Source organism: Budorcas taxicolor, chromosome 9 (genome assembly GCF_023091745.1).
Source record: "Budorcas taxicolor isolate Tak-1 chromosome 9, Takin1.1, whole genome shotgun sequence".
Classification (NCBI taxonomy): domain Eukaryota; kingdom Metazoa; phylum Chordata; class Mammalia; order Artiodactyla; family Bovidae; genus Budorcas; species Budorcas taxicolor.
Genome location: NC_068918.1, coordinates 2003919 through 2020517, shown reverse-complemented (window position 1 = coordinate 2020517; position 16599 = coordinate 2003919).

Genomic DNA, 16599 nt, shown 5'->3' with positions numbered 1-16599 from the left:
GAGACGAGGACTGACTCCCCTGGGGAGACTCAGAAGCACCCCAAGATCCATGGCAACACTGGAGAGCAATCCTCAGGTTCCGGCCCCGACTCCACACAATGACTGAGGCCCCGGCATGGACGGGAGAGGAATCCCGAGAGGCCCCCTAGCAACTCGTATGGGGACTGGCCTTTCCTGGGGCCACCAGATCGGGTCCCTGAGGTCCCCGTCGTAACTCGAGAAGACCTGCCGCAACTCGAGAAAATCCAGGAGGTTCTCCCCTCCAGGCGAGATGAGGCCCATTTCCGCTGAGGCGTCTCGAGGCTGATCACACCTCACCTCTGGAACTTCGAAAGGGTCCTTCACACCCTAGGTGCAAATCAAGAAGTTCCCCGACATAATCGTCTCCACTCGAGAGAAATCACGAGGGTCCCGCCCACATCCAGAGGAGCCCCGGGTCCGCCTCGTAGCTCGAGATGAGGGATCCTTTCCCTGCTTCGTCGGGAAAGAGTTCCCGGCGTTCCCGTCGCATCTCAAGAGGAGGCCCTCTCAACAGGAACGGCGAGAGGAACTCCAGGGTCGTGCCACCATTCCAAGAGTCCCCCAGATGTCTCAGTCCATTCCAGAGGAACCTCTTTTCCCTTCACCGGCTCGTCTTTCACGCCGAGGATCGACTCACACCAAGGTGGCACGTGGCACAGCCCTGTCCGAAAGCCTCGTGGGAAAGCCTCGAGGGACAGCCTCGAGGGAAAGCCACAGATCCCTTGATCCACGTGACAGGAAGCGTGACACTACTGCTGCAGCTAGGGAGGAAAGCGCACGTGCATGCCCCCACGCGAGACGAGGCCTGACTCCCTTGGGGAGACTCAGAAGCACCCCAAGATCCATGGCAACACTGGAGAGGAATCCTCAGGTTCCGGCCCTGACTCCACACAAGGACTGAGGCCCCGGCATGGACGGGAGAGGAATCCCGAGAGGTCCCCTAGCAACTCGCATGGGGACTGGCCTTTCCTGAGGCCACCAGAGCGGGTCCCTGAGGTCCCCGTCGTAACTCGAGAAGACCTGCCGCAACTCGAGAAAATCCAGGAGGTTCTCCCCTCCAGGCGAGATGAGGCCCATTTCCGCTGAGGCGTCTCGAGGCTGATCACACCTCACCTCTGGAACTTCGATAGGGTCCTTCACACCCTTGGTGCAAATCAAGAAGTTCCCCGACATACCCGTCTCCAGTCGAGAGGAATCACGAGGGTCCCGCCCACATCCAGAGTAGCCCCGTTTCCGCCTCGTAGCTCGAGATGAGGGATCCTTTCCCTGCTTCGTCGGGAAAGAGTTCCCGGCGTTCCCGTCGCATCTCAAGAGGAGGCCCTCTCAACAGGAACGGCGAGAGGAACTCCAGGGTCGTGCCACCATTCCAAGAGTCCCCCAGATGTCTCAGTCCATTCCAGAGGAACCTCTTTTCCCTTCACCGGCTCGTCTTTCACGCCGAGGATCGACTCACACCAAGGTGGCACGTGGCACAGCCCTGTGGGAAAGCCTCGTGGGAAAGCCTCGAGGGACAGCCTCGAGGGAAAGCCACAGATCCCTTGATCCACGTGACAGGAAGCGTGACACTACTGCTGCAGCTAGGGAGGAAAGCGCACGTGCATGCCCCCACGCGAGACGAGGCCTGACTGCCTTGGGGAGACTCAGAAGCACCCCAAGATCCATGGCAACACTGGAGAGGAATCCTCAGGTTCCGGCCCTGACTCCACACAAGGACTGAGGCCCCGGCATGGACGGGAGAGGAATCCCGAGAGGTCCCCTAGCAACTCGCATGGGGACTGGCCTTTCCTGAGGCCACCAGAGCGGGTCCCTGAGGTCCCCGTCGTAACTCGAGAAGACCTGCCGCAACTCGAGAAAATCCAGGAGGTTCTCCCCTCCAGGCGAGATGAGGCCCATTTCCGCTGAGGCGTCTGGAGGCTGATCACACCTCACCTCTGGAACTTCGATAGGGTCCTTCACACCCTTGGTGCAAATCAAGAAGTTCCCCGACATACCCGTCTCCACTCGAGAGGAATCACGAGGGTCCCGCCCACATCCAGAGGAGCCCCGTTTCCGCCTCGTAGCTCGAGATGAGGGATCCTTTCCCTGCTTCGTCGGGAAAGAGTTCCCGGCGTTCCCGTCGCATCTCAAGAGGAGGCCCTCTCCACAGGAACGGCGAGAGGAACTCCAGAGTCGTGCCACCATTCCAAGAGTCCCCCAGATGTCTCAGTCCATTCCAGAGGAACCTCTTTTCCCTTCACCGGCTCGTCTTTCACGCCGAGGATCGACTCACACCAAGGTGGCACGTGGCACAGCCCTGTGGGAAAGCCTCGTGGGAAAGCCTCGAGGGACACCCTCGAGGGAAAGCCACAGATCCCTTGATCCACGTGACAGGATGCGTGACACTACTGCTGCAGCTCGGGAGGAAAGCACACGTGCATGCCCCCACTCGAGACGAGGACTGACTCCCCTGGGGAGACTCAGAAGCACCCCAAGATCCATGGCAACACTGGAGAGCAATCCTCAGGTTCCGGCCCCGACTCCACACAATGACTGAGGCCCCGGCATGGACGGGAGAGGAATCCCGAGAGGCCCCCTAGCAAATCGTATGGGGACTGGCCTTTCCTGGGGCCAACAGATCGGGTCCCTGAGGTCCCCGTCGTAACTCGAGAAGACCTGCCGCAACTCGAGAAAATCCAGGAGGTTCTCCCCTCCAGGCGAGATGAGGCCCATTTCCGCTGAGGCGTCTCGAGGCTGATCACACCTCACCTCTGGAACTTCGAAAGGGTCCTTCACACCCTAGGTGCAAATCAAGAAGTTCCCCGACATAATCGTCTCCACTCGAGAGAAATCACGAGGGTCCCGCCCACATCCAGAGGAGCCCCGGGTCCGCCTCGTAGCTCGAGATGAGGGATCCTTTCCCTGCTTCGTCGGGAAAGAGTTCCCGGCGTTCCCGTCGCATCTCAAGAGGAGGCCCTCTCAACAGGAACGGCGAGAGGAACTCCAGGGTCGTGCCACCATTCCAAGAGTCCCCCAGATGTCTCAGTCCATTCCAGAGGAACCTCTTTTCCCTTCACCGGCTCGTCTTTCACGCCGAGGATCGACTCACACCAAGGTGGCACGTGGCACAGCCCTGTGGGAAAGCCTCGTGGGAAAGCCTCGAGGGACAGCCTCGAGGGAAAGCCACAGATCCCTTGATCCACGTGACAGGAAGCGTGACACTACTGCTGCAGCTAGGGAGGAAAGCGCACGTGCATGCCCCCACGCGAGACGAGGCCTGACTCCCTTGGGGAGACTCAGAAGCACCCCAAGATCCATGGCAACACTGGAGAGGAATCCTCAGGTTCCGGCCCTGACTCCACACAAGGACTGAGGCCCCGGCATGGACGGGAGAGGAATCCCGAGAGGTCCCCTAGCAACTCGCATGGGGACTGGCCTTTCCTGAGGCCACCAGAGCGGGTCCCTGAGGTCCCCGTCGTAACTCGAGAAGACCTGCCGCAACTCGAGAAAATCCAGGAGGTTCTCCCCTCCAGGCGAGATGAGGCCCATTTCCGCTGAGGCGTCTCGAGGCTGATCACACCTCACCTCTGGAACTTCGATAGGGTCCTTCACACCCTTGGTGCAAATCAAGAAGTTCCCCGACATACCCGTCTCCAGTCGAGAGGAATCACGAGGGTCCCGCCCACATCCAGAGTAGCCCCGTTTCCGCCTCGTAGCTCGAGATGAGGGATCCTTTCCCTGCTTCGTCGGGAAAGAGTTCCCGGCGTTCCCGTCGCATCTCAAGAGGAGGCCCTCTCAACAGGAACGGCGAGAGGAACTCCAGGGTCGTGCCACCATTCCAAGAGTCCCCCAGATGTCTCAGTCCATTCCAGAGGAACCTCTTTTCCCTTCACCGGCTCGTCTTTCACGCCGAGGATCGACTCACACCAAGGTGGCACGTGGCACAGCCCTGTGGGAAAGCCTCGTGGGAAAGCCTCGAGGGACAGCCTCGAGGGAAAGCCACAGATCCCTTGATCCACGTGACAGGAAGCGTGACACTACTGCTGCAGCTCGGGAGGAAAGCACACGTGCATGCCCCCACTCGAGACGAGGACTGACTCCCCTGGGGAGACTCAGAAGCACCCCAAGATCCATGGCAACACTGGAGAGCAATCCTCAGGTTCCGGCCCCGACTCCACACAATGACTGAGGCCCCGGCATGGACGGGAGAGGAATCCCGAGAGGCCCCCTAGCAACTCGTATGGGGACTGGCCTTTCCTGGGGCCACCAGATCGGGTCCCTGAGGTCCCCGTCGTAACTCGAGAAGACCTGCCGCAACTCGAGAAAATCCAGGAGGTTCTCCCCTCCAGGCGAGATGAGGCCCATTTCCGCTGAGGCGTCTCGAGGCTGATCACACCTCACCTCTGGAACTTCGAAAGGGTCCTTCACACCCTAGGTGCAAATCAAGAAGTTCCCCGACATAATCGTCTCCACTCGAGAGGAATCACGAGGGTCCCGCCCACATCCAGAGGAGCCCCGGGTCCGCCTCGTAGCTCGAGATGAGGGATCCTTTCCCTGCTTCGTCGGGAAAGAGTTCCCGGCGTTCCCGTCGCATCTCAAGAGGAGGCCCTCTCAACAGGAACGGCGAGAGGAACTCCAGGGTCGTGCCACCATTCCAAGAGTCCCCCAGATGTCTCAGTCCATTCCAGAGGAACCTCTTTTCCCTTCACCGGCTCGTCTTTCACGCCGAGGATCGACTCACACCAAGGTGGCACGTGGCACAGCCCTGTGGGAAAGCCTCGTGGGAAAGCCTCGAGGGACAGCCTCGAGGGAAAGCCACAGATCCCTTGATCCACGTGACAGGAAGCGTGACACTACTGCTGCAGCTAGGGAGGAAAGCGCACGTGCATGCCCCCACGCGAGACGAGGCCTGACTCCCTTGGGGAGACTCAGAAGCACCCCAAGATCCATGGCAACACTGGAGAGGAATCCTCAGGTTCCGGCCCTGACTCCACACAAGGACTGAGGCCCCGGCATGGACGGGAGAGGAATCCCGAGAGGTCCCCTAGCAACTCGCATGGGGACTGGCCTTTCCTGAGGCCACCAGAGCGGGTCCCTGAGGTCCCCGTCGTAACTCGAGAAGACCTGCCGCAACTCGAGAAAATCCAGGAGGTTCTCCCCTCCAGGCGAGATGAGGCCCATTTCCGCTGAGGCGTCTCGAGGCTGATCACACCTCACCTCTGGAACTTCGATAGGGTCCTTCACACCCTTGGTGCAAATCAAGAAGTTCCCCGACATACCCGTCTCCACTCGAGAGGAATCACGAGGGTCCCGCCCACATCCAGAGGAGCCCCGTTTCCGCCTCGTAGCTCGAGATGAGGGATCCTTTCCCTGCTTCGTCGGGAAAGAGTTCCCGGCGTTCCCGTCGCATCTCAAGAGGAGGCCCTCTCAACAGGAACGGCGAGAGGAACTCCAGGGTCGTGCCACCATTCCAAGAGTCCCCCAGATGTCTCAGTCCATTCCAGAGGAACCTCTTTTCCCTTCACCGGCTCGTCTTTCACGCCGAGGATCGACTCACACCAAGGTGGCACGTGGCACAGCCCTGTGGGAAAGCCTCGTGGGAAAGCCTCGAGGGACAGCCAAGAGGGAAAGCCACAGATCCCTTGATCCACGTGACAGGAAGCGTGACACTACTGCTGCAGCTCGGGAGGAAAGCACACGTGCATGCCCCCACTCGAGACGAGGACTGACTCCCCTGGGGAGACTCAGAAGCACCCCAAGATCCATGGCAACACTGGAGAGGAATCCTCAGGTTCCGGCCCTGAGTCCACACAAGGACTGAGGCCCCGGCATGGACGGGAGAGGAATCCCGAGAGGTCCCCTAGCAACTCGCATGGGGACTGGCCTTTCCTGAGGCCACCAGAGCGGGTCCCTGAGGTCCCCGTCGTAACTCGAGAAGACCTGCCGCAACTCGAGAAAATCCAGGAGGTTCTCCCCTCCAGGCGAGATGAGGCCCATTTCCGCTGAGGCGTCTCGAGGCTGATCACACCTCACCTCTGGAACTTCGATAGGGTCCTTCACACCCTTGGTGCAAATCAAGAAGTTCCCCGACATACCCGTCTCCACTCGAGAGGAATCACGAGGGTCCCGCCCACATCCAGAGGAGCCCCGTTTCCGCCTCGTAGCTCGAGATGAGGGATCCTTTCCCTGCTTCGTCGGGAAAGAGTTCCCGGCGTTCCCGTCGCATCTCAAGAGGAGGCCCTCTCAACAGGAACGGCGAGAGGAACTCCAGGGTCGTGCCACCATTCCAAGAGTCCCCCAGATGTCTCAGTCCATTCCAGAGGAACCTCTTTTCCCTTCACCGGCTCGTCTTTCACGCCGAGGATCGACTCACACCAAGGTGGCACGTGGCACAGCCCTGTGGGAAAGCCTCGTGGGAAAGCCTCGAGGGACAGCCAAGAGGGAAAGCCACAGATCCCTTGATCCACGTGACAGGAAGCGTGACACTACTGCTGCAGCTCGGGAGGAAAGCACACGTGCATGCCCCCACTCGAGACGAGGACTGACTCCCCTGGGGAGACTCAGAAGCACCCCAAGATCCATGGCAACACTGGAGAGCAATCCTCAGGTTCCGGCCCCGACTCCACACAATGACTGAGGCCCCGGCATGGACGGGAGAGGAATCCCGAGAGGCCCCCTAGCAACTCGTATGGGGACTGGCCTTTCCTGGGGCCACCAGATCGGGTCCCTGAGGTCCCCGTCGTAACTCGAGAAGACCTGCCGCAACTCGAGAAAATCCAGGAGGTTCTCCCCTCCAGGCGAGATGAGGCCCATTTCCGCTGAGGCGTCTCGAGGCTGATCACACCTCACCTCTGGAACTTCGATAGGGTCCTTCACACCCTTGGTGCAAATCAAGAAGTTCCCCGACATACCCGTCTCCACTCGAGAGGAATCACGAGGGTCCCGCCCACATCCAGAGGAGCCCCGTTTCCGCCTCGTAGCTCGAGATGAGGGATCCTTTCCCTGCTTCGTCGGGAAAGAGTTCCCGGCGTTCCCGTCGCATCTCAAGAGGAGGCCCTCTCAACAGGAACGGCGAGAGGAACTCCAGGGTCGTGCCACCATTCCAAGAGTCCCCCAGATGTCTCAGTCCATTCCAGAGGAACCTCTTTTCCCTTCACCGGCTCGTCTTTCACGCCGAGGATCGACTCACACCAAGGTGGCACGTGGCACAGCCCTGTGGGAAAGCCTCGTGGGAAAGCCTCGAGGGACAGCCTCGAGGGAAAGCCACAGATCCCTTGATCCACGTGACAGGAAGCGTGACACTACTGCTGCAGCTCGGGAGGAAAGCACACGTGCATGCCCCCACTCGAGACGAGGACTGACTCCCCTGGGGAGACTCAGAAGCACCCCAAGATCCATGGCAACACTGGAGAGCAATCCTCAGGTTCCGGCCCCGACTCCACACAATGACTGAGGCCCCGGCATGGACGGGAGAGGAATCCCGAGAGGCCCCCTAGCAACTCGTATGGGGACTGGCCTTTCCTGGGGCCACCAGATCGGGTCCCTGAGGTCCCCGTCGTAACTCGAGAAGACCTGCCGCAACTCGATAAAATCCAGGAGGTTCTCCCCTCCAGGCGAGATGAGGCCCATTTCCGCTGAGGCGTCTCGAGGCTGATCACACCTCACCTCTGGAACTTCGAAAGGGTCCTTCACACCCTAGGTGCAAATCAAGAAGTTCCCCGACATAATCGTCTCCACTCGAGAGGAATCACGAGGGTCCCGCCCACATCCAGAGGAGCCCCGGGTCCGCCTCGTAGCTCGAGATGAGGGATCCTTTCCCTGCTTCGTCGGGAAAGAGTTCCCGGCGTTCCCGTCGCATCTCAAGAGGAGGCCCTCTCAACAGGAACGGCGAGAGGAACTCCAGGGTCGTGCCACCATTCCAAGAGTCCCCCAGATGTCTCAGTCCATTCCAGAGGAACCTCTTTTCCCTTCACCGGCTCGTCTTTCACGCCGAGGATCGACTCACACCAAGGTGGCACGTGGCACAGCCCTGTGGGAAAGCCTCGTGGGAAAGCCTCGAGGGACAGCCTCGAGGGAAAGCCACAGATCCCTTGATCCACGTGACAGGAAGCGTGACACTACTGCTGCAGCTAGGGAGGAAAGCACACGTGCATGCCCCCACGCGAGACGAGGCCTGACTCCCTTGGGGAGACTCAGAAGCACCCCAAGATCCATGGCAACACTGGAGAGGAATCCTCAGGTTCCGGCCCTGACTCCACACAAGGACTGAGGCCCCGGCATGGACGGGAGAGGAATCCCGAGAGGTCCCCTAGCAACTCGCATGGGGACTGGCCTTTCCTGAGGCCACCAGAGCGGGTCCCTGAGGTACCCGTCGTAACTCGAGAAGACCTGCCGCAACTCGAGAAAATCCAGGAGGTTCTCCCCTCCAGGCGAGATGAGGCCCATTTCCGCTGAGGCGTCTCGAGGCTGATCACACCTCACCTCTGGAACTTCGATAGGGTCCTTCACACCCTTGGTGCAAATCAAGAAGTTCCCCGACATACCCGTCTCCACTCGAGAGGAATCACGAGGGTCCCGCCCACATCCAGAGGAGCCCCGTTTCCGCCTCGTAGCTCGAGATGAGGGATCCTTTCCCTGCTTCGTCGGGAAAGAGTTCCCGGCGTTCCCGTCGCATCTCAAGAGGAGGCCCTCTCAACAGGAACGGCGAGAGGAACTCCAGGGTCGTGCCACCATTCCAAGAGTCCCCCAGATGTCTCAGTCCATTCCAGAGGAACCTCTTTTCCCTTCACCGGCTCGTCTTTCACGCCGAGGATGGACTCCCACCAAGGTGGCACGTGGCACAGCCCTGTGTGAAAGCCTCGTGGGAAAGCCTCGAGGGACACCCTCGAGGGAAAGCCACAGATCCCTTGATCCACGTGACAGGAAGCGTGACACTACTGCTGCAGCTCGGGAGGAAAGCACACGTGCATGCCCCCACTCGAGACGAGGACTGACTCCCCTGGGGAGACTCAGAAGCACCCCAAGATCCATGGCAACACTGGAGAGCAATCCTCAGGTTCCGGCCCCGACTCCACACAATGACTGAGGCCCCGGCATGGACGGGAGAGGAATCCCGAGAGGCCCCCTAGCAACTCGTATGGGGACTGGCCTTTCCTGGGGCCACCAGATCGGGTCCCTGAGGTCCCCGTCGTAACTCGAGAAGACCTGCCGCAACTCGAGAAAATCCAGGAGGTTCTCCCCTCCAGGCGAGATGAGGCCCATTTCCGCTGAGGCGTCTCGAGGCTGATCACACCTCACCTCTGGAACTTCGAAAGGGTCCTTCACACCCTAGGTGCAAATCAAGAAGTTCCCCGACATAATCGTCTCCACTCGAGAGGAATCACGAGGGTCCCGCCCACATCCAGAGGAGCCCCGGGTCCGCCTCGTAGCTCGAGATGAGGGATCCTTTCCCTGCTTCGTCGGGAAAGAGTTCCCGGCGTTCCCGTCGCATCTCAAGAGGAGGCCCTCTCAACAGGAACGGCGAGAGGAACTCCAGGGTCGTGCCACCATTCCAAGAGTCCCCCAGATGTCTCAGTCCATTCCAGAGGAACCTCTTTTCCCTTCACCGGCTCGTCTTTCACGCCGAGGATCGACTCACACCAAGGTGGCACGTGGCACAGCCCTGTGGGAAAGCCTCGTGGGAAAGCCTCGAGGGACAGCCTCGAGGGAAAGCCACAGATCCCTTGATCCACGTGACAGGAACCGTGACACTACTGCTGCAGCTAGGGAGGAAAGCGCACGTGCATGCCCCCACGCGAGACGAGGCCTGACTCCCTGGGGAGACTCAGAAGCACCCCAAGATCCATGGCAACACTGGAGAGCAATCCTCAGGTTCCGGCCCCGACTCCACACAAGGACTGAGGCCCCGGCATGGACGGGAGAGGAATCCCGAGAGGCCCCCTAGCAACTCGTATGGGGACTGGCCTTTCCTGGGGCCACCAGATCGGGTCCCTGAGGTCCCCGTCGTAACTCGAGAAGACCTGCCGCAACTCGAGAAAATCCAGGAGGTTCTCCCCTCCAGGCGAGATGAGGCCCATTTCCGCTGAGGCGTCTCGAGGCTGATCACACCTCACCTCTGGAACTTCGAAAGGGTCCTTCACACCCTTGGTGCAAATCAAGAAGTTCCCGACATAATCGTCTCCACTCGAGAGGAATCGCGAGGGTCCCGCCCACATCCAGAGGAGCCCCGGGTCCGCCTCGTAGCTCGAGATGAGGGATCCTTTCCCTGCTTCGTCGGGAAAGAGTTCCCGGCGTTCCCGTCGCATCTCAAGTGGAGGCCCTCTCAACAGGAACGGCGAGAGGAACTCCAGGGTGGTGCCACCATTCCAAGAGTCCCCCAGATGTCTCAGTCCATTCCAGAGGAACCTCTTTTCCCTTCACCGGCTCGTCTTTCACGCCGAGGATCGACTCACACCAAGGTGGCACGTGGCACAACCCTGTGGGAAAGCCTCGAGGGACAGCCTCGAGGGACATCCTCGAGGGAAAGCCACAGATCCCTTGATCCACGTGACAGGAAGCGTGACACTACTGCTGCAGCTCGGGAGGAAAGTGCACGTGCATGCCCCCACTCGAGACGAGGCCTGACTCCCCTGGCGAGACTCAGAAGCACCCCAAGATCCATGGCAACACTGGAGAGGAATCCTCAGGTTCCGGCCCTGACTCCACACAAGGACTGAGGCCCCGGCATGGACGGGAGAGTAATCCCGAGAGGCGCCCTAGCAAATCGTATGGGAATGGCCTTTCCTGGGGCCACCAGTGCGGGTCACTGAGGTCCCCGTCGTAACTCGAGAAGACCTGCCGCAACTCGAGAAAATCCAGGAGGTTCTCCCCTCCAGGCGAGATGAGGCCCATTTCCGCTGAGGCGTCTCGAGGCTGATCACACCTCACCTCTGGAACTTCGAAAGGGTCCTTCACACGCTTGGTGCAAATCAAGAAGTTCCCCGACATACCCGTCTCCACTCGAGAGGAATCACGAGGGTCCCGCCCACATCCAGAGGAGCCCCGTTTCCGCCTCGTAGCTCGAGATGAGGGATCCTTTCCCTGCTTCGTCGGGAAAGAGTTCCCGGCCTTCCCGTCGCCTCTCAAGAGGAGGCCCTCTCAACAGGAACGGCGAGAGGAACTCCAGGGTCGTGCCACCATTCCAAGAGTCCCCCAGATGTCTCAGTCCATTCCAGAGGAACCTCTTTTCCCTTCACCGGCTCGTCTTTCACGACGAGGATCGACTCACACCAAGGTGGCCCGTGGCACAGCCCTGTGGGAAAGCCTCGTGGGAAAGCCTCGAGGGACAGCCTCGAGGGAAAGCCACAGATCCCTTGATCCACGTGACAGGAAGCGTGATACTACTGCTGCAGCTCGGGAGGAAAGCGCACGTGCATGCCCCCACTCGAGACGAGGCCTGACTCCCCTGGGGAGACTCAGAAGCACCCCAAGATCCATGGCAACACTGGAGAGGAATCCTCAGGTTCCGGCCCCGACTCCACACAAGGACTGAGGCCCCGGCATGGACAGGAGAGGAATCCCGAGAGTCCCCCTAGCAACTCGCATGGGGACTGGCCTTTCCTGAGGCCACCAGAGCGGGTCCCTGAGGTCCCCTTCGTAACTCGAGAAGACCTGCCGCAACTCGAGAAAATCCAGGATGTTCTCCCCTCAAGGCGAGATGAGGCCCATTTCCGCTGAGGCGTCTCGACGCTGATCACACCTCACCTCTGGAACTTTGAAAGGCTCCTTCACACTATTGGTGCAAATCAAGAAGTTCCCCGACATACCCGTCTCCACTCGAGAGGAATAACGAGGGTCCCGCCCACATCCAGAGGAGCCCCGTTTCCGCCTCGTAGCTCGAGATGAGGGATCCTTTCCCTGCTTCGTCGGGAAAGAGTTCCCGGCGTTCCTGTCGCATCTCAAGAGGAGGCCCTCTCAACAGGAACGGCGAGAGGAACTCCAGGGTCGTGCCACCATTCCAAGAGTCCCCGAGATATCTCAGTCCATTCCAGAGGAACCTCTTTTCCCTTCACCGGCTCGTCTTTCACGCTGAGGATCGACTCACACCAAGGTGGCACAGTCCTGTGGGAAAGACTCGTGGGAAAGCCTCGAGGGACAGCCTCGAGGGAAAGCCACAGATCCCTTGATCCACGTGACAGGAAGCGTGACACTACTGCTGCAGCTCGGGAGGAAAGCGCACGTGCATGCTCCGACTCGAGACGAGGCCTGACTCCCCTGGGGAGACTCAGAAGCACCCCAAGATCCATGGCAACACTGGAGAGGAATCCTCAGGTTCCGGCCCCGACTCCACACAAGGACTGAGGCCCCGGCATGGACGGGAGAGGAATCCCGAGAGGTCCCCTAGCAACTCGCATGGGGACTGGCCTTTCCTGAGGCCACCAGAGCGGGTCCCTGAGGTCCCCGTCGTAACTCGAGAAGACCTTCCGCAACTCGAGAAAATCCGGGAGGTTCTCCCCTCCAGGCGAGATGAGGCCCATTTCCGCTGAGGCGTCTCGAGGCTGATCACACCTCACCTCTGGAAGTTCGAAAGGCTCCTTCACACCCTTGGTGCAAATCAAGAAGTTCCCCGACATACCCGTCTCCACTCGAGAGGAATCGCGAGGGTCCCGCCCACATCCAGAGGAGCCCCGTTTCCGCCTCGTAGCTCGAGATGAGGGATCCTTTCCCTGCTTCGTCGGGAAAGAGTTCCCGGCGTTCCCGTCGCATCTCAAGAGGAGGCCCTCTCAACAGGACCGGCGAGAGGAACTCCAGGGTCGTGCCACCATTCCAAGAGTCCCCCAGATGTCTCAGTCCATTCCAGAGGAACCTCTTTTCCCTTCACCGGCTCGTCTTTCACGCCGAGGATCGACTCACACCAAGGTGGCCCGTGGCACAGCCCTGTGGGAAAGCCTCGTGGGAAAGGCTCGAGGGACAGCCTCGAGGGAAAGCCACAGATCCCTTGATCCACGTGACAGGAAGCGTGACACTACAGCTGCAGCTCGGGAGGAAAGCGCACGTGCATGCCCCCACTCGAGACGAGGCCTGACTCCCCTGGGGAGACTCAGAAGCACCCCAAGATCCATGGCAACACTGGAGAGGAATCCTCAGGTTCCGGCCCTGACTCCACACAAGGACTGAGGCCCCGGCATGGACGGGAGAGTAATCCCGAGAGGCGCCCTAGCAACTCGCATGGGGACTGGCCTTTCCTGAGGCCACCAATGCGGGTCACTGAGGTCCCCGTCGTAACTCGAGAAGACCTGCCGCAACTCGAGAAAATCCAGGAGGTTCTCCCCTCCAGGCGAGATGAGGCCCATTTCCGCTGAGGCGTCTCGAGGCTGATCACACCTCACCTCTGGAACTTCGAAAGGGTCCTTCACACGCTTGGTGCAAATCAAGAAGTTCCCCGACATACCCGTCTCCACTCGAGAGGAATCACGAGGGTCCCGCCCACATCCAGAGGAGCCCCGTTTCCGCCTCGTAGCTCGAGATGAGGGATCCTTTCCCTGCTTCGTCGGGAAAGAGTTCCCGGCCTTCCCGTCGCCTCTCAAGAGGAGGCCCTCTCAACAGGAACGGCGAGAGGAACTCCAGGGTCGTGCCACCATTCCAAGAGTCCCCCAGATGTCTCAGTCCATTCCAGAGGAACCTCTTTTCCCTTCACCGGCTCGTCTTTCACGACGAGGATCGACTCACACCAAGGTGGCCCGTGGCACAGCCCTGTGGGAAAGCCTCGTGGGAAAGCCTCGAGGGACAGCCTCGAGGGAAAGCCACAGATCCCTTGATCCACGTGACAGGAAGCGTGATACTACTGCTGCAGCTCGGGAGGAAAGCGCACGTGCATGCCCCCACTCGAGACGAGGCCTGACTGCCCTGGGGAGACTCAGAAGCACCCCAAGATCCATGGCAACACTGGAGAGGAATCCTCAGGTTCCGGCCCCGAATCCACACAAGGACTGAGGCCCCGGCATGGACGGGAGAGGAATCCCGAGAGTCCCCCTAGCAACTCGCATGGGGACTGGCCTTTCCTGAGGCCACCAGAGCGGGTCCCTGAGGTCCCCTTCGTAACTCGAGAAGACCTGCCGCAACTCGAGAAAATCCAGGATGTTCTCCCCTCCAGGCGAGATGAGGCCCATTTCCGCTGAGGCGTCTCGAGGCTGATCACACCTCACCTCTGGAACTTTGAAAGGCTCCTTCACACTATTGGTGCAAATCAAGAAGTTCCCCGACATACCCGTCTCCACTCGAGAGGAATAACGAGGGTCCCGCCCACATCCAGAGGAGCCCCGTTTCCGCATCGTAGCTCGAGATGAGGGATCCTTTCCCTGCTTCGTCGGGAAAGAGTTCCCGGCGTTCCTGTCGCATCTCAAGAGGAGGCCCTCTCAACAGGAACGGCGAGAGGAACTCCAGGGTCGTGCCACCATTCCAAGAGTCCCCGAGATATCTCAGTCCATTCCAGAGGAACCTCTTTTCCCTTCACCGGCTCGTCTTTCACGCCGAGGATCGACTCACACCAAGGTGGCACAGTCCTGTGGGAAAGACTCGTGGGAAAGCCTCGAGGGACAGCCTCGAGGGAAAGCCACAGATCCCTTGATCCACGTGACAGGAAGCGTGACACTACTGCTGCAGCTCGGGAGGAAAACGCACGTGCATGCCCCGACTCGAGACGAGGCCTGACTCCCCTGGGGAGACTCAGAAGCACCCCAAGATCCATGGCAACACTGGAGAGGAATCCTCAGGTTCCGGCCCCGACTCCACACAAGGACTGAGGCCCCGGCATGGACGGGAGAGGAATCCCGAGAGGTCCCCTAGCAACTCGCATGGGGACTGGCCTTTCCTGAGGCCACCAGAGCGGGTCCCTGAGGTCCCCGTCGTAACTCGAGAAGACCTTCCGCAACTCGAGAAAATCCGGGAGGTTCTCCCCTCCAGGCGAGATGAGGCCCATTTCCGCTGAGGCGTCTCGAGGCTGATCACACCTCACCTCTGGAAGTTCGAAAGGCTCCTTCACACCCTTGGTGCAAATCAAGAAGTTCCCCGACATACCCGTCTCCACTCGAGAGGAATCGCGAGGGTCCCGCCCACATCCAGAGGAGCCCCGTTTCCGCCTCGTAGCTCGAGATGAGGGATCCTTTCCCTGCTTCGTCGGGAAAGAGTTCCCGGCGTTCCCGTCGCATCTCAAGAGGAGGCCCTCTCAACAGGAACGGCGAGAGGAACTCCAGGGTCGTGCCACCATTCCAAGAGTCCCCCAGATGTCTCAGTCCATTCCAGAGGAACCTCTTTTCCCTTCACCGGCTCGTCTTTCACGCCGAGGATCGACTCACACCAAGGTGGCCCGTGGCACAGCCCTGTGGGAAAGCCTCGTGGGAAAGGCTCGAGGGACAGCCTCGAGGGAAAGCCACAGATCCCTAGATCCACGTGACAGGAAGCGTGACACTACTGCTGCAGCTCGGGAGGAAAGCGCACGTGCATGCCTCCACGCGAGACGAGGCCTGACTCCCCTGGGGAGACTCAGAAACACCCCAAGATCCATGGCAACACTGGAGAGGAATCCTCAGGTTCCGGCCCCGACTCCACACAAGGACTGAGGCCCCGGCATGGACGGGAGAGGAATCCCGAGAGGCCCCCTAGCAACTCGCATGGGGACTGTCCTTTCCTGAGGCCACCATAGCGGGTCCCTGAGGTCCCCTTCGTAACTCGAGCAGACCTGCCGCAACTCGAGAATATCCAGGAGGTTCTCCCCGCCAGGCGAGATGAGGCCCATTTCTGCTGAGGCGTCTCGAGGCGGATCACACCTCACCTCTGGAACTTCGAAAGGCTCCTTCACACCCTTGGTGCAAATCAAGAAGTTCCCCGACATACCCGTCTCCACTCGAGAGGAATCACGAGGCTCCCTCCCACATACAGAGGAGCCCCGTTTTGGCCTCGTAGCTCGAGATGAGGGATCCTTTCCCTGCTTCGTCGGGAAAGAGTTCCCGGCGTTCCCGTCGCATCTCAAGAGGAGGCGCTCTCAACTGGAACGGCGACAGGAACTCCAGGGTCGTGCCACGATTCCAAGAGTCCCCCAGATGTCTCAGTCCATTCCAGGGGAACCTCTTTTCCCTTTACCGGCTCGTCTTTCACACCGAGGATCGACTCACACCAAGGTGGCACGTGGCACAGCCCTGTGGGAAAGCCTCGTGGGTAAGCCTCGTGGGAAAGCCTCGAGGGACAGCCTCGAGGCAAAGCCACAGATCCCTTGATCCACGTGACAGGAAGCGTGACACTACTGCTGCAGCTCGGGAGGAAAGCGCACGTGCATGCCCCCACTCCAGATGAAGCCTGACTCCCCTCGGGAGACTCAGAAGCACCCCAAGATCCATGGCAACACTGGAGAGGAATCCTCAGGTTCCGGCCCCGACTCCACACAAGGACTGAGGCCCCGGCATGGACGGGAGAGGAATCCCGAGAGGTCCCCTAGCAACTCGCATGGGGACTGGCCTTTCCTGAGGCCACCAGAGCGGGTCCCTGAGGTCCCCGTCGTAACTCGAGAAGACCTGCCGCAACTCGAGAAAATCCGGGAGGTTCTCCCCTCCAGGCGAGATGAGGCCCATT